General features: G+C 42.3%; 1 long non-coding RNA gene and 1 pseudogene across 2 annotated transcripts; one reads left to right on the top strand and one right to left on the bottom strand.

Moving 5' to 3' along the window:
* On the bottom strand, positions 1–26,999 carry LOC142424734 (uncharacterized). Of its 2 annotated transcripts, XR_012779392.1 has the most exons (5): positions 26,931–26,984; positions 26,305–26,482; positions 11,492–11,690; positions 6,722–6,848; positions 1–2,716 (listed from the first exon to the last, which is right to left on the bottom strand). It is a non-coding gene; the product is annotated as an uncharacterized LOC142424734 (long non-coding RNA). The 2 variants fall into 2 exon arrangements; XR_012779393.1 differs by lacking the exon at positions 26,305–26,482 and having other exon boundaries at positions 26,931–26,999.
* On the top strand, positions 4,584–5,665 carry LOC142424496 (cyclic AMP-dependent transcription factor ATF-4 pseudogene; annotated as a pseudogene).

Here is a 26,999-nt window from a genome sequence, read left to right as displayed (position 1 = left end):
TTTAAAATTTTACAGGGTAAATTGGTTTTATATTCATCAATTTGTACATTGACTGCAGTTCCCAAGAAAAACAAGCACTCTTCCCACTTCCGCCCTCCCTGTTTCCCCCCATAATTATTCATCGTTCTTTCCTGTCCCTTCCTGCTTTCAAGAGTTTTATCCATTAGCAAATGCTGTCCTTTTGGTTTTGAACACTTGGTAATATTGTGGAGTGTGTACCTCTCGAATGTTATTCTTCCCCTCCATGTCTGTATGTTTTTTGGCTGAAAGCTGATTCAGAGGAGGAAGTACAATTTCTGGAGTGAAGCTGCTAAAGGACATTGTTGGGATTACAAGTATCCATCAGAGCAGTAAGCCTAGTCTATGATTGGGGGTTTTGTTCCACTTTGCACTCTCACTCTCCTCAGGTCCCTCTATTGTGATCCTTTTTGAAGTAATTAGCAGTGGTAGCTCGGCACCATCTAGTTTTTCTGGTCTCAGGGTTGTGGAGGCTGAGGTTTGCTGTGATCCTTAAGTCATCTGGACTAATTATCCCCAAACGTCTTCCATTTCCTTCATTCTTATTTTTTGTGCTGTCGGGGGGTAGGGGGTGGGGTGTAACAAAGAGCACGCAGGTGGGGCAGGCACTCCTGGCATTTGGGTGGGCACTCTACTGCTTGGTATAGCTGTGATCCAGAAATAGGAGATCCAACTCTCTTTTGGGCACTGGAAGCTGGAAGAGAAATGAGGTGCCTATGTGCCCTGGGAAGGTCTGGACGCTCCTCTCCCTCTCCCCACAATGGTGGGTCATCAGTAGAGGGACAGCAATTCACAAACTGGGTAGCCACATTTTAAGTCACAACCGTTTGGCCCCACAAAAAGCCCAGGCCAAACCCTAGAGCCGCTTCCTGGGTTTTGAAAGCTTTGTTACACTTACACCATTGAAAAGTTTTCTCATTAAGAATTTTCTCATGTTGATGGATACCTGAGTGGCAGATATGATTTTCCACGTTTATGTTATGCAAAGGGCGTCTTTCCTGTGTGAAATGTCTGATGTGCTATGAAGAATCGTTTCTGGCTGAAAGCTTTACCACATTCACCACATACATGTGCTTTTGACCCAGTATGAGTTTGCTGATGAACAGTGAGTTCATTCTTCAAGATAAAGGTGTTCCCACATTAACCACATATATGGGGTTTCATTCCTGTGTGAAATTTCTGATGTGCTGTAAGGGATCACTCTCGGCTGAAAGCTTTACCACACTCACTGCATATATAAGGTTATTCTCCAGTATGAATTCGCTGATGAGCAGTGAGCATATGCTTCCTGATAAAGGCTTTACCACACTCAGCGCACACATGGGGTTTCTCTCCAGTATGAATTCGCTGATGAGCAGTGAGACCATCCTTCCTGTTAAAGGCTTTTCCACATTCACCGCATAAATAGGGTTTCTCTCCAGTATGAGTTCGCTGATGAAAAGTGAGGTTCTTCTTCCTGATAAAGGCTTTTCCACATTCACCACATACATGGGGTTTCTTTCCTGTGTGACATGTGTGATGTGCTGTAAGATATCGTTTCCAGCTGAAAGCTTTTCCACATTCACCACATACATGGGGTTTTTCTCCAGTATGAGTTCGCTGATGAACAGTTAGAGAATGCTTCCAGGTAAAGGTTTTTCCACATTCACCACATACATGGGGTTTCTCTCCATTATGAGTTTGCTGATGAACAGTGAGAGCATTCTTCCTGATAAAGGCTTTCCCACATCCACCACATACATACGGTTTCTCCCCAGTATGAGTTCGCTGATGAGCAGTGAGAACATTCTTCCAGCTAAAGGTTTTTCCACATTCACCACATACATGGGGTTTCATTCCTGTGTGAAATGTCTGATTTGCTATAAGGGATTGTTTACAGCTTAAGGCTTTTACACATTCACCACATACATGAAATTTCTTTCTTCTGTGAAATGTCTGCTGTGCTGTAAGGCATTGCTTCCGGCTGAAAGCTTTCCACAATTACCACGTACATGGGCTTTCTCTCCACTATGAGTTCGCTGATGAGCACTGAGATCACTGTTCCTGGTGAAGCCTTTCCCACATTCACTGCATACACAGGGCATCCCTGCCACATGAGTTTTCTGATGTTCCTGGAGGTATGATTTACTGTGACAAGCTTTGCCGCATTCCAAGCATGTATATGGTTTTTGTCCTTTATGAGCTGTTCGACAATGTGCAGTGAGTTTGAACACTTTGTCGAATTCCTGCCCACACTGACTGCATTCATAGGTCTTATCTTGTACATCCTCACAGAGGAACCACTCCTTGATGAAGTTTTTCCCACATTTATTACCTATGCCTGGTTTCTCAACTTTGTCAGGTTCCTGATGCTGAATGCTTTGTGACTTCATCCTACTGGATTTTTCACACACAGAGAATTTCACTTCTGTACAAAATTGGTTTTCTTCAACAATCGAAAAAGTATCCTCATCTCCATTGAGCACAATTAACTTCTTTATTTCGCTACTACTCTTTTGATTTAATACTTGTATGATTAAATCTGGTTTTCCTATTTTTTCATGTATGCGAACTATCTCATAATTTTTGTTTCAAGGAAAATTGTTTTTGTGCTGATGAAGAATATTTTCCAATGTATTAAATTTATAGAACTGTTCGGTTCTGTCGACATTCCTTCCATGTTGTGACTGATCGAGCAAATGATCAAATTTTGGGATCTCTATAAAAGAACAGAACATTGAAACTCTTCATTATTTTCATTTACAATGGAACCTTGAAAACACCCCTTGATTGATACAAGGTAGCTCTTTAGTGACAGCACTCTTAATGAATGCAAATAAAACACTATGCTTAATGTTTCTTGGACAATGGTGGAAATAAAATTGTGTAAACAATACAAATGGTAAAAGCAATGACTGTAGAAACCAGATTTAGTGTGAAAATAATGAATGAACATTGATTTGGTAGTTGCTTAAATAGGACCATGAATATATACTAAGAATGTAAATATATGCAAGACACTGAGACCCAAAGACCACAGGGATAGTAAGACCTGCTGATTTCAATTGCTAGAGATCAGTTGTATTCATTCTATCAATCTTTAATGAAAGACAACTCAGTACTAGACAACGTTGGGAGTGTGAAAAATGCAGAATGTTCCATTTTTACTCATTTTTATAAAAGGCGTTACGGTACACAAACATATTCCTTATGCTTATGGAGCCTAGCTTAACCAGTCATCTTCCAGTATTGTCCTGTAGTGTCTTGCATGGTGCTGTCATTACAGAAGCAAAGCCACTCAGGATTTCAAATACAAGCAGGGTTGCCCATGGTGCACAGAGATTAGTGGAATTTCCAGAAATTCAGACTGGGAGGAGGACCTGTTGATCTACTTTTGGAACAAGAGACCCTCAGGTTTTAAATTCCCTAAATCCAGACAACAGCAATGATGTCAATGCAGCAAAGCATTGGGGACCTTCAGTGGGTGACAAAGCATGACTGAAAATGAGAGAAAATAGCTGAAAATATGCACTAATAATTGTAAGATGGAATGTGTGAACTACTATCAAGAAAAATTTGGAAACAATATCAGTAGTTTGACAATGTAGCCTTAGTAATAGAAATGATAGACAACATTAACAATAAAAGTTTGAGACTAATGATGAATTCATAGCAAATTCCTTAGTCAACAACAGAAATGGATACTATGCATAAGGACTTTTATGAATGGATTACACAAAAATCAAATCAATCACATATGTAGACAGAAATGTTGGAGAAGCTCATCAGTCAAAACAAGATGAAGGCTCAACTGTAGAACAGATCATCAACTGCTCAAATCCAAGTTGAAACTGGAGAAAAGTTCAAGGAAGTCCACAGTAGCCAAAGTGCCTTGTTCACTTGACTTTCAAGACTATCTAAAGAATAAACTTGAGAAATAAAGGACTGGTGACTGAAGACTAATGGCTGAGACCAGATGAGTTATGGGATGAGACTGGGAACATCACACATATGGAAACCAAAAGGCTATCAAAAGACAGAAAACAAAAGAGAGCAATAGTGAACAGGCAAGGCATTGTTTGAGTAACAACCAAAAAATCAGTGCTGGAAAATACAGCCAAAAAGTTCTATAGGAGAAAGCAAAGGTCATCTTTCCCATATTGGACATGTTAGGAGGAGGCAGGTTTAAGGACGGCATACTGCAGAGCAGGCAGTATACAAGGTCAATGAAAGACCCAAGAATGTAAGATGTTAAAAATGTCCTTTCCACATGCAAAATTATCAGAGGAGCAGACAACCTGAAAGAAAATCCTGCAAGTGGATTCGCTGGCTCTTTGATGTAGAACACGCCTCGCTCCGCGACGTCCTCTCCCTCCCCTCCCTCCCCTCCCACAGGCTCCATGGCGTATTAGTGCGGTGGCAACGTAGGCCCTTCCAGCGGCGGCAGTAGCACCAGGCTCTGCAGCGGCAACCACAGCAGCCTAAGCCATGGCGCCTTCTCACGGAACTCAGCAGCAGCCTTGCTGTAATCGACCAAGACGTCTTGGAATCCCGCACTTTACTCAATTCCAGCGTAGCCTTATGATATGACCGAGATGACCTTCACGCACAGCGAGGTGTTAGGTGGGGACTTGATGTCCCCTTTCAACCAGTCGGGTTTGGGGACTGAAGAGAGCCTCGGTCTCCTAGATGACTACCTGGAGGTGGCCAAGCACTTCTGACCACATGGGTTCACCAGGGACCAAGTTAATGCAGGCTCCTCCGAGTGGCTGGCAGTGGCTGACTGGTCGGATGCCTCCAACTACGGCAAGGAGGATGCGTTCTCCGGGACAGACTGGATGGTGGAGAAGATGGACCTGAAAGAGTTTGACTTCGATGTCCTGCTGAGTCTGGGTGGCCTGGAAACCATGCCTGAAGAGCTTCTGGCCACATTGGATGACACCTGTGATCTCTTTGATCCTCTGGTCCAGGAGACTGACCCTAAGGAGCCCCCCAAGCAGTGAACCCAGTTGGGCATCTCCCAGAAAGTCGTCCCCACACTGACCAGGTTGCTCCATTCACCCTCCTGCAGTCTCTTCCCGAGTCCCTGGGGGCCATGACCTCCATTCCAGATCATTGTTTTAGTTTAGAGCTCGGCAGCGAAGTGGACATCTTTGAGGGGGGCAGGAAGGCCGACCCTCACTCGTTCAGCACAGTCTCCCCTCCATGCATCAAGGAGGATGATGCTCCCTCAGATAATGACTTGAGTCCAGAGCCCTACCTGGCGTCTCCCCAGCACAGCCCCCCCACCTCTGGGGACTCCCCAAGTAGACTGCTGCCTTCACCTGCTCTTGGTGGCTCTGCTCGCTCTAAGCCTTATGACCCTCCTGGAGAGAAGGTAGTGGCAGCAAAGGTCAAGGGAGAGAAATTGGAGAAGAAGCTGAAAAAGATGGAGCAGAACAAAACCACAGCCACCAAGTACCACAAGAAGAAGCGGGCGGAGCAGGAGGCCCTGGCCAGTGAGTGCAAGGAGCTGGAGAAGAAGAACGAGGCTCTGAAGGAGAGGGTGCATTCACTGGCCAAGGAGATCCAGTAACTGAAAGACCTGATTGAGGAGGTCCAAAGGGCCTGGGGAAAGAAGAAGACCCCTTAGGCAGGGTAGTCGGGCTCAAGCTTGTACATAGGTCTGTCCGGAGCGGAGTTGTAATAAATTATTTTGAAAAAAATAATTTTTTGAGGAAAAAAAAGAAAATCCGTGGAAAAAAATTGAAGGTATACTGCTTAGACATCCCAAGGTGATAACAATGTTCCTTCTGTGAAGATGATCTTGGACAATGAAAAAATGAGAAGTCATAAACATGTTCCACAAAAAGAACTAAAATATAGTTCTTAAGTAATTCCAACAGAGATGGAAATTGGACCATCTCTATTAGAAAACAGAAAGAACTTGTATCACTAGAATGAAGAAAACTTTAATGGGTTAGGAGAACAAACGAGAAAATGGAAACCAAAACTTAGAGAAGCTCCAAGGGGGAAGCTAAGGAAACACAAAGGAGAACTTTTATGGTGGGAGCTCAAGATCCAAGACGGCGCTGCTACTGGAGAGAGACCTGCACGATGGGCTTTCACAGTAAGGTAGAAGGACATGAAAGAGGGCAAGGCTTGAGAATCTTCAAGAAAGAAAATTGTGGAAACGAATGTACAATATTGTAAATTAAATAAATGGAAATCTAATCTCAGAAGAGTTAGAGGAATATTTCTCAAAACTTCTAGGAAAAGTAAGGTCTCGCATTCAAAGAAGTATACACTTTAACGTACTATCTGACACTTACTGTGGATGTGAGGCCTGCTCCCAGTTGAATCAGTACGCCCAGCCATTTCCCCTTAAGGTTTTTTGCTCACGCACCTGAAAAACTGCACTATGGCTTTTTTCTAGTACAGACCACAGTTTTCTCCTTGTTCTACTTGGGAGAAAGCTTCTGAGGGGACAACTAGATAACCAGTTGATGAGAACTTACAGAACCTCAGACACCAAAATTAAGCTTAAGTGTGTGAAGTCTGCAAAATGTTTAATTTCTGGAAAAAAATAATGCTCAAAGCAACTAAAATAAAGGGTGTTCTCTCAAGGGTAGAAGGCTGTACCACTAACCTAGTACCATAACTAGAATGCAATGAGAATCGCCCTCTTTGAGAAAACCAAATTTTATGCAAAGATTTTAACACATAAGGTAGGAATTCTCCTCACCAATCGAAACCAGGTTGCGATAGTTCTCCAACATCACTTCCTGACATAGGGTCTTCTGAGCAGGGTTCAGGAGCTGCCATTCCTCCCAGGTGAACTTTACAGCCACATCATTGAATGTCAGTGATTCCTGTAGTAAAAGGAGTCTGTTTAATAAAGTATTTCTGGTTGAAGATTTCAAAAAATATCTTGCAGTAATAAAAACTATTCTATGATAGTGCATTCAACAATGTGTGGTAAACTGAAGATTTGGTACAGAGTATTTGACTTTGTTTTTACATTTCAACTATAGCATGGAAAACAAGTCCTATTTAGAGAAAGATCTCCATGGTTCTGAGATACGAATGTTTTGAAATACATTTTCTCCAGGCCAAATAATATGTGTGTGTGTGTGTGTGTGTGTGTGTGTGTGACTCCCCCCTCTTACTGCCCCCTCGCAGCCCAATCACACTCCATTAAGGAGCAGCCTTAAAGAACCTATCACAGTAGAAGAATCATTTCTGGGTCTGGATACTTCACTATGCCTGAAGGTTATCTGTAGATGAGAGCAATGAGGTCCTATAGTCAACCCACCATAAACATCGTAAAGCCCTGGGCATGGCTCAGGGTGGGGATACGGGGTTTGAGGTCAACTAACACTAGGTCCAGATAGATGGTGACTTACCTCCTTGCTTGTTTACTATATTACCTGCTTATGACATTATCCATCAACTATGTATACGTTTAAATGTGTGACATGCATGCCTTATGAAAGATCCCTATGCTACATTATATATATCCATTGAAAAATATATTCACTCTCTCAGTCCTGGCATGGTATGAGGAACCCCTGTGCACTGCTGTCAGTCTCTCTGATATTTCCCACAATCAAAGTCACTCCTGTGGACCGTTGAGTGCTGCGGACAATCATACCCCAACAATAATGCACCTACTCATAAAATTAGAATTTTGAGTAGCAGTGAAATGATCTGAAAGAGCTAAAAATGGTACACAATACATAAAACGATACCAGTTTATATTAAACAAGTTTGCAGTACGCTGGGAAATGGAATCAGGAGTCTTAGCATTGTTACCATTATGCAAGGCTCTGAACCTTCCGTGGCACGAGCTATCAGGCTTAGTTTACAGGTGGGAGGTCAAACATACCTCAGATCTTACACAAGTCATTCCACCTACACCACTCTTTGTCTCTCTTCTGGATGTGATAATCCGTTTCTATGGCCACACAAAGCTCATAGATGAAAGTGGTTCATTAATGAAAAAGGTACAATTCAGGATCAGGACCAAGAAGCAACAAATCAGGACCAAGATCAGAAAGCTCATAGGCAAAATCTTCCTTCCTGAGTGGAGAACAACTTTCTAAGCTCTTAGAGCTCACCTAAGGACAAGCATATCTTGCCTATCTTAGGACAAATTCCTCTCAACTACCTTCGGACAGTATTACCTTAACTGTAATGACAAGTTCCTCTTGACCTGCCACATTTCATCACATGCTCTACAATGGGCCCCTCCCAGTTGTTGCCATTGGCTCGACCTCTGGAGCCCTCCTAGTCTTGCCTGGGCATGGAGGTACAAGGTTGGCCCAAGAAGTCATCATATCAAGAGCGAGAGGGAGCGAGAGAGAGAGAGAACTGCCTGCAGGTATGCTTGAGAAGAAACAGTGAGACATTGGCCTGTAATCTGACCTGTTGATTTGGTTTTGTTGCTCCTGCAGCCACAGAGTTCAGAATGAATCCATGGGTTGCCAGGTTCCAGAAATGCATGAGCCATGTCCTTGATATCCCTGCAACTGGGAGCACCCATGAGACCTGATTTGAGAGTTTCCTCCACTCCAGGAACCAACAGCCTGCTCGGTGACCTTTCAATGTGGGTCCCTCAACCCCTGCAACCTATTCTCTGACCAGATACTACAACTTCACCTTGTAGTGAAGTGGACTGTTGTCCGATCTGATGATCTGGTTCATCAGCCTTGGCAAACACATCCATGAGGACAACCCTCCAGACTGACACCTGACCTATGGATTTGGGACTCACCAGTCTCCACATCCTGCAGACTTATTTACTTGATGGCTATTTGGTTTTGTGAGATGCTGCAAAGCAAATCATGGAACATCTTGCACCTCTACCTCACAAGGACTGGTCTACTGCTGCTCCTGCACAATGAACTGTAATAATCAGGGGTCAAGAGTTGTACCAATGGAGATAATGACCAGGGCAGAGGGACATAGTGACAGAGCCAAAGATGACAGGTCCAGAAAGCGCTTTTAAGGCAAGATAGTGGGACAGGCAGGTAAGATCAAGAGAAGGATAACCCCAAGGAGATGAGAGGAGCCTAAACAGATAGAACTGAGAAAGGAACCTACCTTCAGGGAAAATGTCTGAGACGGACAGAGAGACAGGCCTGCCCTGAAGAAGAGCAAATTCGCTTACATGGTTCTTTAATATGAATCCTAATATGTAGCCTATTGATTCTCATACCAACTTATATTCTGCTACTTAATAAAACTTGTACCTGTGTAATCTGTACATGGCCACTGCAACAATTAATGAGCTGAGAAGGAGAGGACTGTGGGAAAGATAACTGGTGTCAGAAGTGGAAAAGTACTGGAGGGTATCAGTATATTTAAGTTCTGCCTCGCATGAATCAGGGCTGAGGCTGACGGTTGACTCTGTCCTACAACTATAGTTTGAGGAGGGGAGAAGCTGTCAACCATTTTAGAACTCCTATTGCTACAATGCCCATTTCAGAGGCATTAAAGAGAAGGCTGCTGTTTGGGAGAATATGTAACACATCACCTCAGACAGCGTGAAAGAAATTTACGCAGACAAAAATCCCATGGAATACTGAACTCTCCTATAGAAGTGATCTTATTGTCCTTAAACACTAGGCATTAGCGTTAAGTCTGATGGGGTGCCAGGTCTATTTTGAGTCCTCCCTCGGGACTTCTTTGCTCTGCTCTCCTTGCTGTTCTGTTGCATGCCCATAGTGTTTTGCCTCGGTGTGGTAGGGTCAGACCAGGTGCAATTTCCAGTGTCTCCAGTGTTGTCCCCTGTAGGGGTATGGGTTAGTGACGGATGTTGGCCATATGGTCTTCTCTCTGCATTGGCTGCTCTGAGCAGGAGTATCATTCTTAAGGCTTGGTGGGTCAGGATGAGCTCCACTCTCTCTTCCACCCACTTCATTTGCTCCAAGTGCTCATATCAGACATATCTCTCTCCCGGAACTGTAGCTTCAGAGCTGTCCAATGAAGAAAATTCTTCTGGGGGAGGGGAAATCACTCCTAAAGATCAACAAAGAGAAGTGAACCATTTACAAGCTTTTCTTTTTGTCACTGTTGCTTTGCTGTGTCTTGTTTTAGTGCATATAATTATCTCTGGAGGTCTATCTCGATAAGAGAGGCTGGATAAGCAAGCTGGAGGAGAAAACAACCGGACCAACAGTTCCGGGGGGACATGGGAGAAGGGGAGGTGGGGGAAAGGAAGTAGTGTTAACAAACCAGGGACAAGGGAGCAACAAGTGATCCAATATCAGTGAAGAGCAGGGTGTAAGAGGACTAGTAGGGATTTTCAAGGGTAATAAAGGCTGAACATGATAGTGGGACAAGAGGAAAGTAAAAGGAAATAAAGGAAAGAACTGGGAGGCAAAGAGCATTTATAGAGGTCTAAATATAGGCATATATATATATATATATATGATTGGGAAATACATCTACGTGCATGTATTTATAGGTTTAGTATTAAGGTAGTAGATGGACATTGGGCCTCCACTCATGTTCTCCCTTAATGCAAGACCACTTTGTTCTATTAAACTGCCATTCTATGATGCTCACCTTCCCAACATGATTGCTGAAGACAAAGCGGGTGCATAAGCAAATGTGATGAAGAAAGCTGATGATGTCCGGCTATCAAAAGATATAGCATCTGGGGTCTTAAAGGCTTGAAGGTAAACAAGCAGCAATCTAGCTCAGAAGCAAGAAAGCCAACATGGAAGAAGCAAAGGAGCCTGTGTGATCACGAGGTGTGGATGCATCAGGCATCGGACATCAAAGAACAAAAAATCCTATCATTGTGAATGGGGGTGGGTGGGTGCGGTGTGAGGACCCAAAGTCCATCTGTAGGCAACTGTACAACTCCTTACGGAAAGGTCGTTGGGAAGACACGAGCCAGTCACAGTACAGTGTAGCAATGATGAAACATACACCTTTCCTCTAGTTCTTCAATGCTTCTTCCCCTCCATGATCATGATCCCAATTCTTCCTGCCAAATCCACCTAGACCAGAGGATGTACAGTGGTACAGATAAAAACTAGAAACAGGGAATCCAGGACAGATGAACCCTTCAGGACCAGTGCTGAATTTATAAATTACCAAGGGTTCATGGGGTGGCGGATGAGGAGCTGATACTAAGGGCTCAAGTAGAAAGCAAATGTTTTGACAATGATGATAGCAACAAATGGAAAAATGTGCTTTTATGAATGTATGAATTGAGATAAGAGTTGCATGATAACCCAATAAAATGATTAAAAGAAAGAATAATGAATTATGAGTTGAAAGATAATGTCATCCAAAAAATCCTTAGTGACATTAGTCAGTGTGATTCGTTTAGTTTTAATCCTATGATCAATATATTCCTAATCTTCTCAAGTCCAATGCTGAAGTCAGAGTCAAAGTTTATCTCTAACTTCTACTATTTCACATTTCTACTTTTCCAAGGAACCGAATCAGTATAATTCAGGTTACTACACTTCCAGGAGGAAATACAGAAAAGGATCACCTGAGTCTTGGTCATTTTCTTTGGTCTTTAGGACACAGCCGGCAACTGGGAAGCTCTATGTTTGTCTTATCTCGATCAGCGCGAATGATGTTCACAAACTTCAATCGCTCATGAGGACATCCCAGAAATAGTAACACCCAATCCAGGCACGACTTCCTCCTTCATTTCAGCTGCGGGTGATTCAAAATCTGCATGCAGGCTGATGGGAGAATACAATGTGAGTAATACATAACCCGTAGGTCCAGATGCTGTTACAGTTCTGTTCCTCTTCTTACACAAAGTCCCCAATACTGTTAACTGTTCCTTATTGAGTGACAGAAAACACGTGTACACCATTAGCAATAAAATCCAAAACTCATAATTTTCAGGCATGTGAGTAAAATATGACTTTATAATAAATAGAGATTGCACAATCAAATATCCATGTCAAAAAGAAGAAACAAAAAAGCTGGATCCCTACCTCACAACACACAAAATTATCAGTTCTTTACTGTGTGACTCTGGAGAATGAAAAATTAATGAACCTTGAAGATGGTTATGTTAATTAAAGCATCTGGAAACATTTTAAGTGGGTTGTATAAAGAGCTATTATAAACTGATGATTATTTTCTAGAGGAACTATAAATTGTACAATCACTTTAGAGACACTTTAAAACTCACCATCAAGTAGAGTTAGACATATAAGTAGGCAATAGGACACAGGACAACGGCTCTACAGAGTTTCTGAGATTATAAAGCCATGACAGACAGTTAGTGGATTTGTACTTCTGACCATGAGGTTAGCAGTCCAACTCTTAACACATGTCAACACCAGGGCTCAATAATAAACACATATCCATGGTGAAGAGGGTGTAAGAGGCCTGGTAGGGCTTGATCAAGGGCAATGTAACCAAGAGGAAGTACTGAAACCCAAATGAAGGCTGAGCATGATAGTGGGACAAGAGGAAAGTAAAAGGAAATAAGAGAGAATTGGGAAGCAAAGGGCATTTATAGAAGTCTAAATACAGGCATGTACATATAAATATATTTATATAAGATGATTGGGAAATAGATCTACATGAATTTATTTATAGGTTTAGTATTAAGGTATCAGATGGACATTGGGCCTCCACTCAAGAACTCCCTAAATGCAAGAACACTTTGTTCTATAAAACTGGCGTTCCATGATGCTCACCTTCCATTGTTCTATAAAACTGGCATTCCATGATGCTCATATGATCGTGAAGACAAAACTGGTGCATAAACAAATGTGGTAAAGAAAGCTGATGGTGCTTGGCTATCAAAATATATAGTGTCTGGGGTCTTAAAGTCTTGAAGATAAACAATAGGCTATCTAATTGAGAAGCAACAAAGCCCACATGGAAGAATCACAGCAGCCTGTGTGTCACAAATTGTCGATGGGTCAGGTATCAGGCATCAAAGAACAAAAAAATCATGTCATTGTGAATGAGGGGGAGGTGTGGAGTGGAGACTCAAAGCCCATCTGTAGGCACCTGGTCATCCCTTTACAGAAGGGTTGCAGGGAGGAGATGAGCCAGTCAGGGCACAGTGTAGCAACAATGAAACATATAACTTTCCTCCAGTTCTTCAATGCTTCCTCCCTCCCACTATCACGATCCCAATTCTACCTTACAAATCCGCCTAGACCAGAGGATGTACAGTGGTACAGATGGAAACTAGAAACATAGGGAATCTAGGACAGATGAATCCTTCAGGACCAGTGGTGAGAGTGATGATAACGGGAGGGTAGAGGGAAAGAAGGAGAGAGGGGGATCCAATTACAAGGATCTACATATAACCCCCTCCCTGGGGACGGACAACAGAAAAGTGGGTGAAGGCAGATGTTGGACAGTATAAGACATGACAAAATAACAATAATTGATAAATTATCAAGGGTTCGGGGGGGGGGGGATGAGGAGCTGATACCAGGGGATCAAGTAGAAAGCAATTATTTTGAGAATGATGATGGCAACAAATGTACAAATGTGCTTGAAACATGGATGGATGGATGGTGATGAGTTGTAAGAGCCCCCAATAAAATGATTTAAACAATAATAGTAATGACAGAACAAAGTGATGACAAAAATCACTGAGGAATTCCTGTGTCATTGATTTACACCATTCTCCTGGAGGTAAGCTGAATGAAATTCTCTAAGATCCACACAGCATGTCTTATGGCTCAGTATTTCCCACACAGCCTCAAGTGTGAGGGCAGCACACAGTTGTTCAGGTGTGAGTGACGATGTGCCTGTCAGTCAAAAGTCGTGTAAATCATTTATCTCTACACTGAGTGGTCAACTGTAAGAAAAGAGGATCCAAGCAGAGCAAGTGATCTGTGAGAGTTGAATAGGTTGCAGGATGCTAAGAAGGTCTATGATCAATTGAATCAAAATAAAACTCCATGAGAAACTTCAAGGTTAACCGTAAGACTGATTAAAGTTGAAGGTTCTGGTAGCTAGACAACAAAGGATTCACACAGTATGAATAAACACTTCACTTTTTCTGCTTGTTTAAGTTCAAGTTATTGGCTGCAGACATAACAATGGTTGTGAGAGTACATTACTAACATTTTCTATGAGACCAGTAATAACCTGATACCAAGGTCAGATAATACTTCAAGAAAATTATAGATCAAGATTGAAAATGGATCTACAAGAAAAAGTTCTTAAAAACATTGGGAACTGAGTCAGACAACCCATTACAATAATTAATATACCATGATTAATTGGAATCTGTCCAAGAGTTGATTTAACATAAGAAAATAAGCACTGTAATATAGCAAATAATTTTTAAAATTATCTAAACATAAAACATACTGATCAAAGGCTTTTCATGTTAAAAAAAACCTCTACAAAACTAACAGGAAACAGATATAGTTCAATATGTTAATATGCTAATATACACTCTTATTTTTTGAAAAGTCAAAATGTCACATTTAAAGGAAAGAGAAAAACATCACCCCACCTCAGAAAAAGGACAAACATAAATATCCAATTTCACTACAGATATTAAAAAATGACTATATGTTCTAACTAGAGCAATCAGAACGAGATTTTTTTAAAGGAAGAAAAGAGGCTTCCAAAAATAAATTAAAATTCCTCTAATCATAAATTAATGATCGTATCCACAAATATTCAAGATAAGCCATAAATAGGCAATAAATACAACAACATAATAAGATACATTTCAACACATAAAAATAACTTTTGGTACTTTACTCACTAACCATTAACTGCTAATCAAAAACTCCCCAAAACACTAAACCTTACACCTTAGCATGCTGAACATCCTCACAACACACTGATAATCTCTAACTACCTGAAAAGCTCCTTACCATCCAGAATGCCTATTACACCCTGAACATTCATTGATACCCACAACCAATGAAAAAAAATAAAACACCAGACACTCTAAAACTAGCCTTATTCATTTAATCCCATTCTTTAATTCAGGAACACAACTTTGAGTATATTCTATTATCTGAATCCTAACTTTGTGATCCAATGTCTCAAATTCACAAACCAATCTTACAAACCACAATGCTACATCTTTATACCATAACACATAAACCCAACTCAACTCCAAATATAGGCTGTTAGGCAGGACACATCCTAAACATAAAGCCCTTTAAACTGTCCACTAACATCTGACTCTTAACTCATGACACTTAGGTTCTTTTTCTATCCACTGACTCGCCTTTTTGAACAGGGAACATTAATCCCAGGACCTAGATTCCAATCTTACATAGACTCTGACTCTAGCACTCTACAAACCCTACGCTGAACCCAAATCTAACCCATCAAGAAACTCACATTGCTAATTATGTATGTGGAACAGTCTTCTCTCTCAGATTTTACCTCAATGCAAGGAACTAACCAGGAGTCACAAGTACATTTCAGCAAACTTTCAAATCATTTGTGTCTGATTCACGGTAGTTGGCAAAATAAAGTGACTTATAAATGTTTATATGTGATAAATAACATGTCCAAGGGCTATCACAGGTCTCTTGTGGAGCTCCCCTCTACTGTGTCCTGGCCTCAAGCAGCCTTTTCTGCCCTTTCACAAATGCAGGGATGTGTTAACCAGTAAGCAAGGTTCCGGAGGGTTCAACTGTATTTATTTACTAATTTGTAAATCCCAATTTCAAAACCCATGTCAAATAAGGCATATTCATTACTGGTTATTCTGTCATCATCCGCTCCTGCCACTCATTCCCAGTGGACACTCATGTCACAAGAGATATAGGAGGGAGAAAATTTAAGGTGCATGCATTGAAACCACTGTATCCATGTTTCAAAACTAACACTGGCCCAGACCTAGGGAAAGGTCCAGAGAAAGATTTTGTTTACCCCCTCTACCAGCGTTAGCTGGTGGCCCTAAACTATTTGGCTCCCTGTGTCCTTTGGATTGATGTGAGCCAACAACTTAACCACACAGGACATACAGCAAGTGGGGCTCTATCTTCACCCCCATACTTGAAACGTGTCAATCCTATGGGCACCCTGTGTGTCCAGTGCCAGGAACTTCCCCTCAGAGCACACTGGGGTTCTTCACTCATGGAGAAGTAAGTCCTCAAAGACTGTCTCAGGATAACAGCAGCAGGCCAACCCCTCTCTGACCTTCCCTGTGAAATGCTGACCAGGCTCCCTGGGCACATGGATATCTCAATAAACTCTGCAGTGAAAGTGAGGCCTTGGTGTAGACAAATCAGCAAATAAGAAGTCACTAGTGGATGTTTCAAAATCCGGATAATGGCACAGGACTGAGTACCTTTGAGCTCATTCCCAGAGGCTTCAAGAGGCAAAAGGCAGAGTTCCTCCCTGAGCCTGTCATCCATACCTATTGGCTGAGGGTACCTGGCCTAGGATAAGGCCCTCTGCCCAGGTTCCAGGATCTGTTACCTTCCAGGCAGCACAAAACATCTAACCAAGAACGATCTATTACCTTCCCACACATCATAGCCTGATCTAAGACCCACATCTGCCCCCAATTCAGCACCTCGAATTATCTGTCTCCAGGCTCACCTGGGTTCCGAGCACAAACTGGGAAGTAAAGGGGTGGTGAGGGACAGATTAAATGGTGATTACCCAGAAATTACGTCAGCATGATCAACAAATCAATATAATTTATTCTCCAGTACCTTGCTTATTGGAACAGCCATGCTTGGGTTAGTCCAGATGAAGCTAGAGTAGACCCAAGGTTGATCACGGTAGGTTGCTTCTGGGGGGTGTTCTTAGAGAACACTGGGCAGCATTGGGAACACCTTTGATTACAGACACACACAGGAAACACTAAACAGGTAGCAGGTAAGAACTACACCTAAGCAGAGGGAATGGGGAAGCCGAGTGAAAGTAAGAGACCATGGAAGCTATTTAACATGGAGTGTATACTCATGACTCTGGAGGAGGCTAGGGGAGACTTGGGGCAGCCTCAGAGCTGTGCCCCCTCTGCATTCCTCTTCAGTAATCACTGATGTCCTGGGTGTGTCAGGCTCCACGGCAAGGCTTGCAGTGGACTGCCCAATATAACCGGATGCTTGTGCTAAGAATATGCAGACTCCAGGAAGAGCTGACTGACCAGTTACAGAGGTGTCAAGGATGAGCTATAACTGCAAATCCATAGCTGGAATGTGGGACATGGCCAGCTAGCACTGTGTGAGACACAGTGAGGGAAGTCGGTGTGAACCCAGGGACAAATCTCACCTTCAGGAATGGGCTACAGGGATGTTTATGATCAAGTGAGCACAAGAACCAGGCTCTGAGGCAGGGAGAGATGGGTTGTCAGGGTGGGTTTCCTGTTGTAGTCTGGGAATTCTCAGTTTCATAGTTTCCCCAAGAAAACATCTCTATCTGTATGATTATGTTGCAAAGCCCTGAGATCTATGAATTCATCTATCGGGCTTCCTTAGAAGTTAAAATAATCTGTATGTGAACTATTTGTCTTTAGAGATCATCACTTCGGTCAGAGCCAGTTTTCATTTAAGAGAAAGTATAGAAATCGATGACCAGAAAAGAAGGTGTTAACTGCAGGTCTGAAGGGAGGGATCTCCCTTAGGTTGTAAACAAACCCTAGAAAAGCAGCTGCCTTAGAGGAGTGCTGAACGTGTCTTGTAATTCTGCGCCTATCTCTCATAGCTGTGAATATAACATGTGCAATAGGGAAATGTTACTGTCCTACAGCAAGGTCACAAGATCTACTCCAGCTCTATGAAGGTTCCCTAACAGCTGTGAACACCCTTCAAACAGTGAAGACGTATGTGTACTGACTGATAGACAATGAAATTGCAATAATCAAGCTGTACTCTAAACCCATACCGAAGAGACGGGCACACAATTGCAAGCGAGTTGCCTTTCAGAATAAAACAAGACTTTTAAACATGATTGAAGAAAATACAGCATGATAAAGATTACAGCATTTAACTTACAGAAAAGGACGTAAAAATATTGAGATTAGGACCCTGAAACAAGGAATTTCTTTCCACCCATTTTATGATGAATCATGGATTTAGATTCCTATATTTTTCTGTAGTGTTGAAGCTACTTATATACTGATGAATTTGTGAACTGAAACAAGGAATTTCTGTGCACATAGTGACTACATAGTTACATATATAGACACATATATGTATATGATACATACACATGTATTGAGCTGGACAGCAGAAAGGGTTGATGCACACTGCAAAACTAAAGTTTAGGGACTGGAACACACCGAGCCATGGATGCTCCAGTTAGCATTGGACCCATGGCGTCTGGGCTGGAATATTCTCTTGATAAAGTTTACCTTTTTAAAAAACGTTTTATTAGGGGCTCATACAACTCTTATCACAATCCATACATACATCAATTGTGTAAAGCACATCTGTACATTCATTGGCCTCATCATTTTCAAAGCATTTACTCTCCACTTAAGCCTTTGGCAACAGGTCCTCTTTTTTTCCCCTCCCTCCCCGTTCCCTCTCCCTCATGAACCCTTGATAATTTATAAATTATTATTTTGTCACATCTTGATCTGTCCGACGTGTCCCTTCACCCTCTTTCCTGTTGTCTGTCCCCCAGGGAGGAGGTCCCACGTAGATCCTTGTAATTGGTTCCCTCTTTCCAAACCACTCTCCCTCTACCTTCCACGTATCGCCACTCACACCCCTGGTCCTGAAGGTATCATTCGCCCTGGATTCCCTGTGCCTCCACTCCTATCTGCACCAGTGTATATCCTCTCTAGTCAGACCTGCAAAGTAGAATTTGGATCATGATGGGGGTGGGGGAGTTTACTTCTTAATGTAAAGCTCTTCCTTATGCATATGTCAGTGTCTATAGTTTTGTCCTAGACAAGCTAGGCTAACTAAGGTCCCCACCACACTGTGTCATGATGGCGAGAATGTGAATCTGACAAGCTGCTCTTGGAGAAAGGCACATCACAAGGAAAATCTGAAAAGATAACCAACACTTCCCTGACACCGCGTCAATGCTCTGTTCCTCTAGGTCTGTGGGTTTTAGGTGGGTGTAATTCTATTTCTAATAAAAGAATCATGGTCACCTTGTAAAAAACACAGAGCACTTGCATGGAACAACACACATATTCTCTCTGCACCAAAAGTCAACACTCACATTTCTAACATGTAAGTACACTTAGTAGACTCATACTGACACTCGATGTCACTAGTATGATACAAACAGCTTTATATTCATGGGGGAAGCATGACCTGCATGCTCCTGAGAAGAGATTGCTACACCTGTTCATTTAACCAGGTATTCCCATTACTCAGTTCATATATAGAGTAGCATCGATGAGTATGACATTGTCTTTTCAATGAAAATACTCATGCCTGCTGAGGCCAGGTTTCTAAAAGTTTCCTTCATCACATGTCTACAGAAGTTTCCTCTAAGAAAGATCCAGCAATGCCTATTCTCCCTAGAAGTCTACGGCCACCTGTTCAACCGTCACGGTGTCCAAAAACATCCCATCTATCTGGTTCAGCAAGGTACCATTCACTGCAATATGTGAAAAGGGAGAAGAGGACAGTTCTGGGAAACTGGGACTTCACATGGCGACTAGACACAGGGGTCTTGTTCTATTAAGGATCACCATCAGGGTTTAGCTGGCAGCCTCATCCCTTCACTCACTACACTCACTTCCTCACTAATGACATGCTATCCCAACGACTGCATTCTTCTAGCACAATGAGCTTATCTCCGGACAGTTTGTCTGTGACCAAGTGCAAGCTTATTCCTCTCTCTTTTTACGGTTCAGGAAGAGAACAGTCAGATCACATAAACCAGACAAATGATCAGAAACATAAGCCTCGAGATTTATATCCCCTCTTCCACTGGAAGGAGGGAGAAATTCACCTCCTTGCACAGGACCACCTAGAATATTTATCAGAACATGAAGTACAGGGTGAAAGCAAGATAGCAACTGGGAAACACTGCAGAATTTAAATTTTTCCTTGTAACTCTTCATTAGCCATTGGAGAGCGACTGATATGAACCAACAAAGTAGCAACCCAAAGCCCTGAATTCATGGTATTCTCTTGGATGACGAGCTGGCATATTACCTACTGAAACAGAGCATTATTTGGGGGAAATTATGACATTTTCTGTAGTGCTTCTATGTTACTCCCTTACTTTTCAGTCACTCTATGGTTGCACATTTGTGTATTTTGTACCTTCATGGATAGACTAGGCTATTGAAAAGGGAAATAGGGCGAGAGTGAAAGGTAAACATAGAATATAGGTATTCACAAAACGTTTCCCACTCTGAGACGTAAAGCTACTGTCATGTAATTATTATGGACTGCTCCCGTCAAAACGACCTGGATCCTCACATAAATCCACACTAAGCTCACAGGATATACTGACAAAAGAGCACAATATGTGAAGTATCATAATAGCATGCCCTTTGTGATAGGTAGGTTTATTGTGCCAACCTGGCAAATGAACGTGTGGGAGTAATTGAAGGGCAGAGAGATAAATGGTTTTGCAAGTCTCGCCTTTCTTTTCTCTTGCTATTTGATGATCGGACCAGTGTGTGGCTGCCTTAGCTGGTTCTCTGCCTCAATTTGCAAGCTACACTACCTGAGGGACACCTAACCTGTGGAATGTGTCGCTGTAGTTTGAGGTTCCTTCAAGACCTGCTTCGCCACACTACTGGAGTACACCTCGTTTGGGCTGGAGACTGTCAGACCCTGTCATCTGGCTGACTGTTAGTGACCTGCCTTGCTGTTTGCTGCCTGTGGCTGGACAGTCTGAATTGTTCTACATGGGACTCAGCTGTGTGCTTCCTTGAGTTGCACCCGGTGGCCCTCAAGACTGAAAGGACTGCCAGTGCACTAACTGTCTATTGGAAGTGAGTTGCATGGAGCCATTTGTATTGCTGTGTAGATTAATTAGTTGTTTATTTCTTAGCTTATCTACCTATATAAATATACATAAAATTCTAAGGGTCCTGGTTTTATTTCTCTAAAGAACTCTGTATAACATACCCTTCTTTTGGCTGATTGGCAAAGTAGTTAAGATTTCAATTTTCTTTTACTTTGACTGAATTTCACTGTATTTAACTGTTAAACTGTGCAAGGACTTACACACCAGGCTTTGAGATGGGCCACTCCAAGATTTTTCACATTTACAGATCATGGAAAGCAGACTAGCTGAACATGATGACCGCTAGCGTTCTCTCAGCAGTGAGGCTGTCCTCTATGACTTGTCATACTTTTGTTCCCACTTTTTTCAGGAGAGACCAGTCCCTGGAGAAGGCCATCATGCTTGGTAAAGGAAAAGAGAAGCAAAAAATAGAAAGGCCTTCAACAAAATGGACCAACCCAGGGGCTGTCACAATGGGCTCAAACATGGGGACATTTGTGAGGATGGTGCAGGACAGGGCCATGCTTCGTTCTGCTATAGTGTTTTAGGTGTTGGAGTGGACACGATGACACCTAACAACAGCATAGAAAAGGCTGTACTTTGATGCTAAAATTTCACAGCACAGCTATAATGTACAGTGACACGAGTGGCCACGGTCACTCTACAATTCTGCTCTGACAGTGGAATGTAAATGTCAATCCAATTAGCCTCTCAAAAGTCTCATCCGCACAGTGCACCAAGTGACGTATTTTAAAGCCTTCACAAGTCTAAGTTCCATTCCTTTATGATGAACAAAAGCCACATGCAGTGCTTTTGGGTCAATTCTAACCCATTTTGAATATAAAACAGTGATTGAAACTGCTCAGTAGTGTTTCCAAGACTCATTCTTTATGGGCGCAAACTGCCTCATCGACCTCCCTTGATGTGCCCGGTTTGCTTGAACCACAGAGGCCATGGTCAGCAACCAATCATTTACACCAATGACCACTAGGGTCTCTCACACAGCATGTTCATGGTAACACAGTGCATTTACCCCACAACCACAATTTTGAAACAATTTCCAAAAAGATTTGTTCACACTGGCTCATTTAGCCCTCTTGTCTCTTTTAAGCAGATGTTCTTTTCAATAGGACACAGCTGAAGAAAGTCCCCAACCAGTAAGTACATTTCCGTAGTGCTCAAATGGGGCGTTGTTGAAAGAGGTCGGCATGCAGGTCCATGAGTGTACAGCTAAATGCCTGGCAGCTACATTTCCGTTCATATGCCATGAGTTTGTTAGTCTGTCAGTCATCAGTTACAGAGGTGATCTGGAGAGCTTCTGTGTAGTACGAATAGGAGATGGAAAAAATCAACCAATTGAATTCAGCAAACTGGAACTCATTTTCCCCCAAAAGCCATGAGTCTCAGACAAAGACTGCTTACCTCAGGCCCATATATCCGGCTCTTTCATTTATTAGATTGATTGAGAGAATATAAACACCAGGCAAAGCAGATACAACATTGAACAAATCAAAACAAAACAAGGCAAATATGTTCTGAGAGGACACACCATTCCAAAACCAAGAGTTCTACCCTGGACACATGAGGTGGCTATGAGTTGAAAATGAATCCACAGCAACTAACAAGAACAAAAACACAAGGTCTAATGGTCTTAACTTTTATGAGAAATGCAACAGAGGTGGAATCTATGCAGTAACACAATCATGTTTACATGTCGTGAGCTAGTGTAGGGAGAAACAAAAATGATCACTTTAGGGAACAGCAAACCCTGGCACGATCAAGATTTTAACAACATGGGAGGGTCCTGTGATGAGTTTGCAAATGCTCAGATTTCAATTACTCAAAGACTTCAACTCTCAATGTACAGGCTGAAGGAGTCAAAGAGCACTCAGGTCTTCATGGCCAGGAAAGGGAAGCTCCATGTTCACTCACCAAATGAAAAGCTCATTAGCAGTAAGAATACATGGAAATGCCCACACTGGAAAAATAAAAAGAGCATGAAGACACACTAGCAAGAAAATAAAACAAAACAAGCAACAATGAATAAGAAATGCAAATGGGAGCTTTCAGGTTAATGATCAAGATGTGAAGAGCCCAAATTCACCATTCCATTCTTAAAGAACAAGGCAGGGTTTCGTTCTGTTGTATATTTAAAAAAAATCACTGTCATTGAGTCAATTCGGACTCAAACCATCCCTATAGGGCAGAGTAGCACAGGCCCTGTGGGTTTCTGAAACCGCAACTCTTTAAAGGAGTAGCAAGCCTCCTCTTTCTCCTGGGACCAGTTAGTGGTTTTGAATTGCTGAGATGTGTGCTTAGCAACCCAACGCATAACCCACTGCATGGGTGCATCGTGTTGTTCTAAAGTGGGGAAACTAGATGGCAGCTCACAACCAGAAAGCTATTCTTTTCACTGCCGCTAATGAATTCATCTAGTTATGACCCAGAGCAAACATCTGTCCTCAAAACAGGGGAAGGACACACAGGTACTCTCTCAGCTGACTTCTACAGTGAAACCATTCTGCGTGTCTGCTTATGGGACACTTTTGTTTAGGGGAGAACTTCGTCCTCTGTGCTTAGTATTCGAATTAATTGAACTCATTGATAACAGTGATTTGAAGGATGTGATGGAATTAACCAAGGGATTAACCAAGAGTTTGTTGATGGAATTAACTAAGGAATTAACCAAGAGTTTGTTCCTAGAGGAGAAAATACCAGACCACAGGGCATCTGGAAGGAGTGTACTTCACATGTTTTAAGAATAGTTAAGCCGCAGGTTGACCAAATGAATTTTAATAAGGATAAAGGATGTCAGAAAGGTGTGTCATTGACTCATCAATGAAGATATACAAAAAGACTGAAGTCAATAAAAAGGTAGCATTTCCAAAACAACTCTCCTCCACAAATAGATCAGTTCCCAAAACTGTTACAATTTTTTTTTGCACTTCACAAAAGAGTACACAAAAATGTGAATCTAACTGCATTTAGTGTCAAATAGCCAGTAAGTGGTCAAGAATAAGCCATTGACTTGTCCACACAGGACTGCCTGCCACCACATCTGGTCCAACTCACAGCAGAGCTATCAGAGTAGAACTCCCTATGGGACTCCCACGACTGTACATCTTTACTGGAGCAGGCAGACTCATTTTCTGCGCATGTCTGCCGAGTTTGCACAGCTGCCCTTGCAGTCAGCAGCCCAAGTTTAACCCACTGTGACAAAGGGGTGCTTTTGTTGATATATTCCACATACAATAAAGTACCATTCTAGTAACACATGAAAGACCAACAGAAAAAGAAAAGCAGCCCCAGAGAAAACACTCACCAATTTGTAAGGGAAGCTAATTCATGACACAACAGGCAATACAGGGCTCTGACTGCAAGGACTCACACTTCAAGATGTAGGTCCTTAAGTGGAGTCCCGAGTAATGTGACCAACTGAGTGCTCAGCTATCAAACAAAAGACTGGAGACTGAAGACAAAGTAGCAGTACCTTAGAAGAAATCAACCAACTTCTGAAGGTAGCCACTGAAAAATCTTACAGACCATAGTTTTACTCTGAAACCACATATGGTCACCATGGGGAATCATATGGTAGGAAAAATGATTGATATTTATCCAACTATTATCGAATTGAGATACAAGGAGCTCATTGGTAGCCAATCATTCATGCCTTGAATGCACAAGGGGCTTTCAAAAAGGTCATGGAAAAATGGAATAAAGATAATGGAATTTATTCATGAACCTTTTCAAGCCGCTGCAGATCTGTTCCTAAGAGATTATTCTAAACAGTACAATATTATGCTAAATAGAATGTAATGAATCTTTTTTAATTCCTCAAATACTGTACATCTTATAAATCTTTAGGATACCTGTTCATCTTCCATGAAAACCCAGAAAGAACATTAAGCTATTTATATATAACATTTCTCTTGAAGATCTATTAGAGTTGATATTAATTTTACTCTCTAGCTACTGTAAAAAGTCCAGTTTGGTTACAGTATATTTGTATGATTCATATAAAAACTTGATAGCTGAAAATTAACAGAATGACTATTTTTCTGGGACCTGCAAATTTTACAAATTCAACTGTGTGGTTTCTCATGTTATAGTTAGAAATTCAACTTCACTTTATAGTTTTGAGTTTTCCTTCTCTGAAAGATTTCCAACTTATACAGGTTCTGGCTTTTCAAAGTGTGTGTATGCGCACACATGGGTACCTTGCTTTGTTTTTGATGTCCCTGAGCATTACAGATGGTTACCATGGATAATTGTTCATGGAGCGATTGGAAGTTTGTGTCTACTCAAGAGTCTCCAGGGAAGAAAGTCTGGGTGATGCACTTTGAGAAAGCAGTCACTGAAACCCCTCAGCAACATCGCTGTGCTCTGACACACATGGAGTCTCCAGGAGTTGGTGTGGATTTGATGGTGTCTGCTTGATTTGGCTCATTTTAAGGGGAAAGAAATGGATTCTGGCTTTTTTTGCTACCCTCCAGGCTGGCAGTTTCAACCCCACCAGCACATCTGCAAGAGGAAAACGAGGCTGGTTGCTCCTGTGTAGATTTTAATCTTAGACACCTACAGGGGAACACTATGAGTCAGAATTGATTTGTGGCAGTGAGTTTGTTTTGGTGGGTCAGGGACAATCAACGTTTCCAGGAGGCACAAACAGCTTGCACTAGACTGCTCCCTTGGCCTTGATGGGGTAAACAATCTGCATTACCGGGGAAGATCAGATCTGCTTCCACCAATATGATGCTCCAGAAACACAATGGAACTGTTCTGCTCTGTAACACATGACGTAGCCACGAGATGGATTTACCTCCATGGCACCTAACCAAAGGGGAAATTTAACAAGATCACATATTCATGTCTATGTATGCACATGGATGTCATGTTGAAAATATGACCAAATCAAAATAACAAAAATAATTCCCAAAATGAATCACCATGTCTATACTGAAAAACATGTCAGCGTGGCCTATCTAAACTAGTCTGTGAAGAAGCCCTACTGCTCCAGTGGTTACAGGACTGGCAGCTCCATGAAATGAAAGCAGTTGTGTCCCATGAGGTGGCCATCTGGTACCACATGGATTATATTCTAGAAACAATAAGGAGGAGTTTAAGGTGCTATGGCATCACTCCCAGAATCCACTGCAGTGCACAGGGTCACACAAGCCTCTATCAAGAACACTTTGATAAAAGGCTAGCGCATTCCAGCATTACCATGCAGTGGGGGCATAGAGAAAATGGTAGCTTATTTTAATAAGATCCTATCTTACGATATGTAAGAGTTATATATCTGGAAGTTATCTTGTATTAGAAATAATTATGACACATATTTAAAATGAGGAGCTAGTATTAGGACACAGTTCTTACCCAGTAAATTGAAACAAATTGGAGAAACAGTTAACATATGAAAAAAATAATTCAAAAGGGAAAAAAGAATTTACATACTTAGAATTTGGTTCCAAGAAACTTCTATGCAGGTCTCAAGATTACTCAGGTCCACACCGAAAAGGTCCAAATGAAAACCTTTCCTGGAGCTGGCCGCACTCCAAAGCCCCCTCTGCCTGGCGGTCATATTAGCTACGATCTTGCTTCCCGGGCAGAAAGCACTCAATGGAGGTTTACTCTGTGGGGAGATTGCAATCTCTGTGAGGACTTAAACTATGCGGGGATTTGGGACCGTGCTGCGATGGTACCATTTTGCAAAGCAAGGTGCTGAGAAGTGAAACTCTTAGTAAGGCCACTCTGGGGTCCCCATGCTCTCAGGCCCGTGACCTGACACGGAAAGGACCGGCCCCAGGAAGAACCCACGCCTTTCGGGAGGGAGGGGTGAGGGTGCAGGCGGAGCTCTGAGCAAGAAAAGCGGCCAGAGGACTCCCGGGCCCAGGGCAGAGGCCTGTAGCCAGCTCCGAAAGGATTTCACTGGAAATGTCCCAGGGGCTGGCGGCGACCTGGAACACTGGCGGACGGGGTGCGGGAAGCGTAACGTCCGCAGGACCCCGGACACAGCTGGGGAGCCAGGCCTGCGGGGACTCCGCACCTGGGCCCAGCACAGAAACACGAAACTCACTCACCCGTAGAAACACGTGGGACGCTCACTCTGATCTTCTCAGGCGGAGGAAGTGGGGTCCGCAGGAAATTGC

This window comes from Tenrec ecaudatus, chromosome 13 (genome assembly GCF_050624435.1).
Source record: "Tenrec ecaudatus isolate mTenEca1 chromosome 13, mTenEca1.hap1, whole genome shotgun sequence".
Taxonomy (NCBI): domain Eukaryota; kingdom Metazoa; phylum Chordata; class Mammalia; order Afrosoricida; family Tenrecidae; genus Tenrec; species Tenrec ecaudatus.
The sequence above is the reverse complement of the archived record's forward strand: the minus strand, read 5'-3'. Positions and strand labels throughout refer to the sequence as shown.